Source organism: Macrobrachium nipponense, chromosome 38 (assembly GCF_015104395.2).
Source record: "Macrobrachium nipponense isolate FS-2020 chromosome 38, ASM1510439v2, whole genome shotgun sequence".
Taxonomy (NCBI): Eukaryota; Metazoa; Arthropoda; class Malacostraca; order Decapoda; family Palaemonidae; genus Macrobrachium; species Macrobrachium nipponense.
In genome coordinates, this window is record NC_061098.1 from 22348235 (window position 1) to 22358686 (window position 10452).

General features: G+C 37.6%; 1 pseudogene; it reads left to right on the forward strand.

Annotated features, from left to right (window-relative positions):
* The window catches only part of LOC135209771 (protein dopey-1 homolog), an 85175-nt pseudogene extending 75166 nt beyond the window's left edge, over positions 1-10009 (forward strand).
* Positions 10010-10452: the final 443 nt, after the last annotated feature.

The following is a 10452-nucleotide window of genomic DNA, read 5'->3' on the forward strand; positions in this document are numbered from 1 at the left end:
CTTAGCAAACTTGTGGTGACTTATCTAAGAATTCATTACTATTTCTTATAATTAACAACCACTTTGTACTGCATGCAAGACACTGGCATAAACAACAGCAAGTACTGACATAAACAGAAACAGTTGAATCGAGAAACAGCTATTTGCCGACATCAGTTACCATAACTAAGACATTTATTTTTGTTTCATATGCTGAACAAACCTTGGTCTTAACAATAGGATATCTTCTAGTGCCAGCTGGAAACTGGCTAAAACAATCAAAGATTGTAAAGCACAGAATCTTGTGGCATTCTGGCAACTCGTGCATATACGAGGTGGAAGCTGGTCACTGACTGGGCTTGGAACCTCGTGACGCATCACTCTTTCTTTGACCGCCTTGGAGAGTTGTACTCGCTTCTTTGCTCTCCTTCCCAAACCGGTTTCTTTGTTAGTCGGTGCTTTATTTGTGCCTTGCTTTCAGTGTGTGTGTGTGCCTGCTTCCCTTTTATCATGTTCTAGGCCCTGTCAAAGCATGTGTCTAGATGTTTCAGGATTTCCATGTTCAAGGTTTTTGGCATCTTCCATTACTGATCCCCAATCACTTGCAGTTGTGCCATTTCCAAGTTTAGTATTATCACTAACCTTGCCCGGAATGTTGTTCCTGGCCTGTGGTCGCAGTGGAAGGCTTTCTAAAAGAAAAGGTAGCACCATAGAGTATCTACTTGTCCTTCTTGGGAAGGTGTCTTGCGTCCCCTTCTTCCAGAAACTTTCCCTTTCCTACTTTTGACGTTCTCTCTCCTTCCTTTTCTTCCATTGATTTGTCTTTGGAAGTAATGGGATTTGCACAAGATGATTTTGTGTATAACGTGGCCCCTCCACCTCATGGGAGGTAATCTCCCTCCTGGGAGGGAGGAGGCTACTCCATCTTCTTTCTTTGTTTCAGATACAGAATTGCACAAGATGGCAGCTGTTTGGGCCTCCCTAGGCATATGGGGTTCTCCCTCCTTGGATGGCCTATTGTTGCATTTCATGTTTGCTCGCCATCCTCTTCTGGTCCCCCTAGCAGTCCCCCTTCCTCCGGGTCTCCACAACTTTGGTTCTCGTGTGCTGCTCCCTAGTGGAATGCCATCGACAACTATGATGCTTCCTGGGTCGTCGGTTATATCGCCACTAATGAGGCCATCAACTCACACCGCCATTCTGATGCTGTGACCTCACTCCCAGCATACTCTCTCCCTATAATGTCGGCTGTGGTGTCGTCTCTCCCACCGCCTGTTGCTGTGATGTCATTCCCAGTTTCATCTATGATTTCATTGCAGTCGGCTGCTAAACCATCAGAGACATTCCTTCAAGCGATGGTTGATAAGCCGGACTCTGTATTTCACAAGAGGTATCCTGTACTTTCTAGCAAGAAGCGTCGTAGGCATAGAGCTCCTTCCCCTCCTCCATTGCCTTCTTCTCCTCCCCCTTGTTCTCAGGTCAGACGTTGGAGATTCAGACTTTGTTGCGTCATCTTTTGGGAGTGAGAGGGCTGTTTCGCCATCTTCCCAGCACGGACATGCCTCGCCTCTACTCGTATGTGGATGCGTTCTAGTTCATGATGGCCTTCACTCTCCTCAAAGTCTTCAAACTGATTCTTTGTCACCTCAGCCTGTTTGAGTTTGCCCATAATGATGATTAAGCTAAACCAGTCAAGAGGTTGAAGGTGCATAATAACTCAGGTCGCTGACCCTGCACCTTCTAGGAGTTCTCCTCTCCCAGAGGCTGTTGCTTCTCCTCCTGTTCTGCTCCTAACGAATGTATTTGTAATGAGGGTCGTGAGGCTGTTGACAGTTGCAGACGTGAGGTGGTTTGGGTCTGTGGATGAGTTTCTCAGCCTAGTAGAGCTTCTTTGCCTCTGCATGATGGGCCCCCAGCCTTTCTCCTATGTCCAAGAAGCCTAGGCTTTCTTGCTCTCATTCCCCAAGGAGTTCCCACTTGTTTCATTCACCTTCCAGAGTTGGGGACCTTGATTATTTCGTCATGGCTGATCTCCTTCTCCAAGACGTTCTCTCATGCATCGTTCTCTATTTCACGACTGTGAGCGTGATTTGTCACACAGCCATGTACATGGTTCGTCACACAATTGTGTACATGGTTCGGCTCAAGGCCATGTACAGGCGGCTTGCGGTTAACGACGCAATCGCTTAGCGGCGAATCGGTTTTACGGCTGTCGTCAAAAATATTCATTAAAAAAAATAAGGTATTTTTATGGCACGTATATAAAGTTAACAGCGCCGCTAGCGCCGTTATGTCTATGAGTACATACATTTGTAGAAATACCGTTCAGATCATAAAGGTTATGCAAATGATATTAAAAAGTATTATTGAGAGTTATTACATAGGTATATGTAATAACTGACGCTGTTCTATGCCGAAAATATCGAGTTAAATAAGTGCAAATTTAGCTATGGATGTGTCATTTTTAATGTTCATGGTTTTATGTTTAAAATGTGTATGAAAATATTTAGTATAGGGTATTTTTATTTCTGCACAGAAATATGATACAAAGTCGGCTTTTGAAACTGCCCTTCACATTATCAAATAGGATGTTTTTTTTATGTCTGTTCTTGTGAGCCGCTGCCTACTGCTCTTCGGAAACAAAATATTGAGTTAAAACAGTGCAAATTTAGCGATTGATGTGTCGATGTTCATAGCTTTTATGTTTAAAATGTGTATGAAAATGGATTACGTATAGGTATTTTTGATTTATGCACTGAAATATGATACAAAGGCAGCTTTTAAAACTTCACGTTATCAAAGAGGATTTTTACATGTTTGTTCTTGAGCCGCCGCCTGCCGCTCTTTTCCGAAAAATATTGGAAAAAAATGCAAATTTAGTGATCGATGTGTCGATTTTATAAATGCTTTTTTGTTTAAAATCTGTATGAAAATGTATATTACGTACAGGGTATTTTTATTTCTGCACTGAAATATGAACAAAGGCAGCTTTTAAAACTTCACGTTATCAAAGAGGATTTTTATATGTTCGTTCTTGTGAGCCGCCGCCTGCCGCTTTTCGGAAAATATTGAGTTAAAAAATGCAAATTTAGTGATCGATGTGTCGATTTTATAAATGTTCATGCTTTTATGTTTAAAATGTGTATGAAAGTGTATTACGTATTGGGTATTTTTATTTTTGTATATAAATATGATACAAATAAAGTAACTTTTATAACTGCACTCCACATTATCAGAGGATGTTTTTTTCATGTTCGTTCTTGTCCGCCGCTGTTCTGAAAAATGCGTTTACAAAGACTTCATGTGGTTATATTTTAGTAATTTTTGGGAGCTAATTATAACTCATTTTGTTAATGAAACTTCAGCTTTTTGTTATAATGAAACTTCGGGTTTTTGTTAGTTTTCATGCATTTGTTTAAAATGTGTATGAAAAATGTATTACAGGACATTTTTTTTATTTTTGTACATAAAATATGATACAGTGGTAATACGCATGTCCATTTGAAGTCTTTGTAACATCCCTTCACATGATGAAGACAATAGGTTGTTCAGTCGCGCCCGAATAATAGAATTTTTATATTAATGAATCATGTTTTTATAACAAATTATATTTACAATTGTTGCATAAATTGATTTTAAAAGACAAGACTCTTTGGTTTTTACATTTAATTTTGGGCAACACTGGCAATTTGTTTGTTTTTTCCATGGGATAGAAGTACAAAATATAACTGCAACTCGGTCAGTTTTTTGCTTTGTTACTTGGGCAAAAAATTGAGGTACAAAATTGAGGTACAACTGTATGAGCTCCAGATGCCGCTGCTACGTAGTGACGAAAATTAAGATAAGCACAGAAGAAAAGTTAATATGCATCTTTTCCATAAATATTTAAAAGTTATACTACATTACTTCACTGTATCCAGTAAAATATTGTACTATGTATTTTCATTTTATTGTATTATAAAATACTACGGTAAATTTAAGCCAGTATTCCATGGAGCGGCTAATGTTTTTGGTTTGGAAATCAGCTGATGGCGAATATGAGTTTGTTTCACCATATTTAACGCAATTCTGAGCGAATTTTCTTGCCTTTAGCTAGCATAAACGAATATCTAGATACTTGACTTACATGAGACAAGGTTATTTTTCCTTATACGACGTGTTTTTTAGGTGGAAATATGACTTGAATATGTCTCGTTTGTGACTGTGAACTAATTTTTTTTTCTCTGTTAACAGATTACGTTGGCGACATGTTTACTGAGTAAAAAATTACATGATTCCATTCGCAATTTTCTTTTATATCATCGTTATACGAACTTTACGTTATTTATCTTATATCGGCGTGAAACCAACAGTAAAATGGGTTCTTTCAAGCACAGTAGTTTTGATTAAAATGATTTTATCTCAATTTTATCTACGGTTGTGTTTGATTGCATACGTTTACTGGAGTTTTATCCTTGTTGCCGATGCACGATAATAGTCATTAGCAGCTTGAACAGTTTTCTCAGCTTCAGCTCTAACTAGGTTTAAATTAACAGTATTTCCCAATTGATCTTTGATCTATAGTGAATAAGTTATTACATTAAGATATCTCAGTCTTATTCTACTTAACGTCATTTATAACAACTACGGTAATAGTGTACTATAGTACGATGATTGAAATACAACTCAAACGGATTTTGGTATCCAATTTGGTTGTACTTAGAAAAAAAATTGTTTCTCGTTCGGTTGTTCCATGGCTGTACACGTTTACGCAATGAGTATAGTGTTAAAACCATACTTTCATCATTCTCTTTTGCTGTTTTTGAACTTATGTAACTAGAAGATAGGATAAAGTTAGGCTCCTGTAATTTGGTCTCTCATAAAATCGGATTATCGTAAGACGAATTATTGTAACTTGAACAATACAGCTACCTGTACGCTGTATAAAACCTTATTATATCTTTACATACACTAGACACCCAAAGGATTAAAGCTAGGCTTTTTTTTCACTTTGCAGTATTTATAATACTATAGTGTACTGTATGGTACTACTGTACAGTAAATTCTATAGTACTATACTGCATAAATATAATTTTACTTATTGCGCCATTGCGGGATTACGGCGCTGTTTGACTGGTCTAGGGCACTGTTAACTGGAATAGTATTCTGAAAGGTGTGTGGCAGCCGTAGGCTTTAAAATAACTTAGCGTCGGTGGCCAGGAACGGAACCCCTGCCGCTAACCGAGGGCCGCATGTATGTGATTCATCGCTTGACCATGAGCCTGAGCCCTCGTTCACAGGATCTTCTGTCATTGCTCGTGAAAGGTGTGATGTCCTGCTTCCAAGGGAAGTTTCTCCAGTGGCCTTAGGTGCTGTCTCTCATGAACCATTCTGCTGCGGCTAGTATTATGTAAACAATACCTGGAGGTGTCTAAGCGTATTTTCATGTGGAGGTACCCAAGCTTAGTTTTTGTAACGTAAGCCTTTTATTTCTAACTGCTCCTTAGAACCAGGAAAGATTGCACCCATAGCTAATTTGAGGAAGGGGTAGATAACAAAGTTATATATTTATTGGAGTATTTAGGACTACAGATTTTCAAACTTGGTAATCGAGTAAATAAGTCCTATGGCTATGACTTTCACCTAAAAGTTTAGATATGGCAATGATTTATTATAATTTTATCATAAGAGCTGGTTTCTTTGTGAAATAAAAAGTTTATTCATTCTCGTAGTTTTTATTTGCCTATACGTATGTTCTTAGAGAATTTAGTTTTTTTATTTGAATAATTTTATTTTCATCTTCTCAGACCAGCGTTGTTTGGAGTCATGAAGGAATCCGTGCAGAGTATGACTGTTTATCAATGCACAAATGGATGACTCTTTGGCAGGTCTCCAAAAACCTCTCTTCAGGAGTATCAGGAAATTGCCCAGTTTTGACAGGTAAGATTATATTTAAAAAATGCTTGTAGTAGCATGGGTCTTAAATGAGAAACAAACCTACAGTTGTGTAAGGGTACTTGTGAATGTGTTAAATAACAAAAGAGATTGTGGTTGCAGTATTTGATATAAGTACATGAAGTGTTCAAACAAAATTTCTAAAGCCTATTTCCAAGATATGTTGAAGAGTAGGTTAACCAAGAAGCAGAATGATTTTGTGATTCGATGCTGGTAAATATTGTGTTTGTTAATCATGTTTCCCAACCCCCTTTCTGGAATCCAGTCTGTTCTGTTTTTGTGTTAAGTGATCATAAATTCATATCAGGGTACATTCCTTATTATCATTCAGTCCCTCATGTCATTCAGATTAATCCTACTTTGTCATAGCCATTTAGATTCTTTAGGCTTCCTTGTGTAGAATCTATTTTCCATGCATTTCTTTTTCCGGCAACCTAACATTGTCACCCTGAGCTGAAATTTGCAGTTTGTTATCTCATTATACTTTTGGTTAAATCTGCACTGTGGGTAACTTTGTAGTAATCATTTCTTTATTTTTATCTCCATCCATCTGTCTTTTCTGTCTACAAATGAATTTTTCCAGCAGACTGTTCTTGCATTTGCAGTTGTGTGTTCAATTTAGCTTGATGTTGCAATTTCAAGAGATATTTTTATCCATGACCCATAGTATTTGGGGAAGTTCAAGATGATGGAGATTTAGGTATTTTTCCTTGGGTATTATGTTCTAATTTAATAGGTTATGTTGTTTCAGTATTCAGTCTCACACAATCTGATCTTGACTAAAGATTTGGTCAAGTTCACGGTTTGTCTAACAATTGGTAAAAATTTCTTGCTTTGCCTTTTGTTGTTCATTACTAATGAAATTTATTCTTAATGGATGGGCCCTTAATGCTGAGACTTTATAAAATTTTAACTTCCCTCTTTTTAAATGTTGGCCAGAGATCCCATTAGTAAGATGTGCTAAAAATGAAATGGGGCATTATGGAAGGTGTTGAGCTTGGTTTCTCTTCTTTTCTGACATAAGACTGGAGATATGCTAAAAGAAAGACTTAGATTTTTAAATTTTTTTATATTGTATTCAGTTTTTTGTGTTTTACATATCTTGTAAGCATAAGTTAATAGATCTACTGTAATCATAATATTTTTGTTAGACTAAACCACAGCACAGCATTTTATTTGCATGTATGTTTAATAGCAGTTAATTTTGCTGATATATCTCTGAAAGTGAATGATAAAAGTTATTTAAAATTTTATGATAATTACAGAATACCAGTTATGACAGGCTATTAATGACTTTGTGGGATTGCGGTACACTGTAGCATTTTGAGTTGACTCTAGGGTACTAATATAAAGTAGGCTAACTGTCATTCTTTTTTATATGTCAGATTTAAGTCCTTAATGGTAGCCCAACCCCCCCATCTACTATTAAGTTGAGATGCCATTGTATTTCATTCAGGTATTCCTAGCATGTTATATAAGTTGAAAATAGTATCATATTTAGACATAGAGATGATAGAGAAATGGGATTTTTGTCATTTTCATTAAGGGTCTGTGAAATGTACAATCTTTCTCAGCCAACTGTTTTATTGCTCTATGTATCTCAACAAACACTTATTGAATTTATTGTTTGACATCAAATAAATTTGTTGGCTTTATGTTCAAAATATGTTTTAGTTGAGAATGTATTTTTGCATTTTTCCAGATGTCTGTTTCTCATGGTGGAACGTTTACGTGGGGACAGTGGTCCAGAACGTAGTTTGGCTCATTCATGGTTAGCAACCACTCTGCAAAGAGGTGATATTGCCAGAGTTATGGATCCTGTACTTGTACGTTTACTTCATCCTCATACACGCAGAGTGAGCGTTCAGCATGTAAATATTGAGAAGTTACCTTCGGTCCAACCTAACCAGGGTAATAAGAATATATTAGAGGAGTCACAAATTTATGCCATTAGCTCAGTTGGTGGCGAAGTGATGTACCATGTTAGCAAGGAAGGAAGAGGCTCACACTTTAAAGATAAGTCAATTGCTTCCTCAGCCAAACACATTCTTGCCTTTTCATCAATATCAAAAGACAGTAAGAAAGTGGTAACTCATCATGCTCCTTTAACAGAGTTTGAGTCTCCCTCAAGTCATGAACAGCCTCAGATATATACCTGTATGTCTCTCATGGTTAATCCCTTTACTCAGCATCCTTGGATTGATATGGATGACTTAGCAAAAATGAGCAAACCATCAAACCTTTCCAATGCTGTGAGGATACAAAATGGGAATTATCAAATCTTCCTGCTAAAACTCTTCAGGAAGAATCTCAGATTGAGATCCCTAATGATGCTGTGTCAGAAGATGAAGAAGAAACCCTTACTTCTGTACAAGTAGCTCAGGAGATTTTGGAAGATATTTTGAAGTCTGTGTTCTTAATAACTACAAAAGCAATGAAAAGTGATTGGTCTAGTGAACTTGATACAATGTCTCATTCTGCAGTGAGTGATGGGTTTACTTCAGATTTGACTACTCACCCTTTCCATTCTCATATGCTTCTTTATACACAGGTTGTTGACTGTGGGCATTGCCTAAATGGGCTGTCTCTGATTCGTAATGTCATAGAAGCTCAACCAAAATTATCACTTTTAAATCTTGCTTCCACCAGTATAAGTACCTTGCAGTTAAGTTCTCCACTGATCATTTTACTGGCAAGACACAGACGATCTGTGTTTGGTGATGGATTTGATGGTGGAAATGTTTCTGAGATGGTTAGCCAGTTTAGGTCAACTATGTACTTACAAGTGGTAATCACGGTTTGTTTGTATTACCTTCGTTCGTATTACCCTTGTCTTCCACATTTAAGGTTGAGAGATGAGCACTTGATTGATAACCATGAAGTGCAAGTTGCTTCAGCTGAAGTCCTGGTTCTTGTTTTTACACACCTGTCACCTCTAGTCAAAGATTCCCCAAGAGGATTTACACCTTATATCACAGATTTATTAAGCAAATGCAAGGTTCAAAAGTGTGTATTGCATTGTTTGCTTTCCACTGTTCATGCCATGACCTGGTTCAGTGGAGGAGCTGGGATTTCAGACAGCAAACATAGTAGTACCCAAGAAACACGTACATTCACAGAGGAAGTTCTCGAATATAACTGTCGTTCACGGAATCAAGCAAGTAATTTGCCTCACCAAGAAACTTATTTAGGTCGCGTTATTGATCTCACGTTGGCTCTCATCCGACTTGAAGATACCTTAGCTTCAGATCGTGCAGAAGGGGGAGGAATTAGAGATCCCCCAAGTGTTAGTATGAAATATTCTGGGTTGAGTTCTTCAAAATATCAGCCAGGTCAGCCCATCCCAGCACAGCCTATGTTTATGGAAGTTGTAACTGTGGCATTGAAGCAGCATCACTTACGTCATCTTCATGGACAAATGGCTCCATCTTTTTACAGCTGCATTGCCTCACATGGGTCCATCTTTACCTAACAATGCGCTGCGTGTAACTTACCTAATATGCGAAGTATTAGAGTGTATGGCTCATCATTACCTTCCAGGGTCTTACTTTCCACAGGCCCCTCCAGACTATGTGTTAACATTACTGCAATCACTTACTACTGTTGTCCATTATTGCCTTCTGGATCCAGCACAGTCCCCAGCATTTGGGTCCTCCACATCACTCAGTACTTCTCCTGCTTCCCCAACAAGTCAATCTGCTGGTCAGATCTTGTATAATCTGTTGCATGTATTTTCTCCAGTGGGCGAAATTGTTGATGCACCTGTCGAAAGCGGTCTAGATGCAGCAGCTTGTGCTCGCCACACAATTCTCTGCCATCTACCACGTATAATTTCGTCATTGCTTGCTCTTTGGACTGCCACTAAGGAAGATCAAGATTCCCCATTCATTCTAGGCAGTAGACGGGCTGTGAGACAAAATATTGTGGAGCTTCTGTCCCCCATATGTCATCATCAGACACCCCTCTTTTAGCAGCCATCAGGTTTTTTTTTTGTGTAGTCTGGCAGGTAAGATGTTTTGATTATAAGTTTATATGTAAAAGCCATTATTCTGTGAGAAAATGTTTTTGTTATATTTTAATCAGAGTTGGGGACTAAAATTAGTCTTATTATCATTTGGGTACTTAGCTTTTTTTTCATTGATTTTTTTTTCATTGAAGCATGTATTTTATTAGTTTTAGAAAGTTGATCTGTCTTTTAGGATTTTTATAGTAGTTACATATACACATATAATCAAATAGCACCCATGAAAGTCCAAAGTACATTTCCTGCAGATATGCAATACATGCTGCTATGTCATTTTATTATGGAAAGAAATTATAATCTCAGAATTCAGTAACAGGGAATTTAGGTGAGATAGTTCTGGAAATGGTCTTAAAGCACAAATAGGCCAGGATATAATCAGGCTATTACAAGGTAAGTACTACAATAAGTATTTGATATACAGTATTTACATTTTCTGCTTCAAGATTTTGCAGCAAACCTTAACAGCATTTTATGTAAAGCCATTGGCATATCTAATATTATGATTATTTTCATGG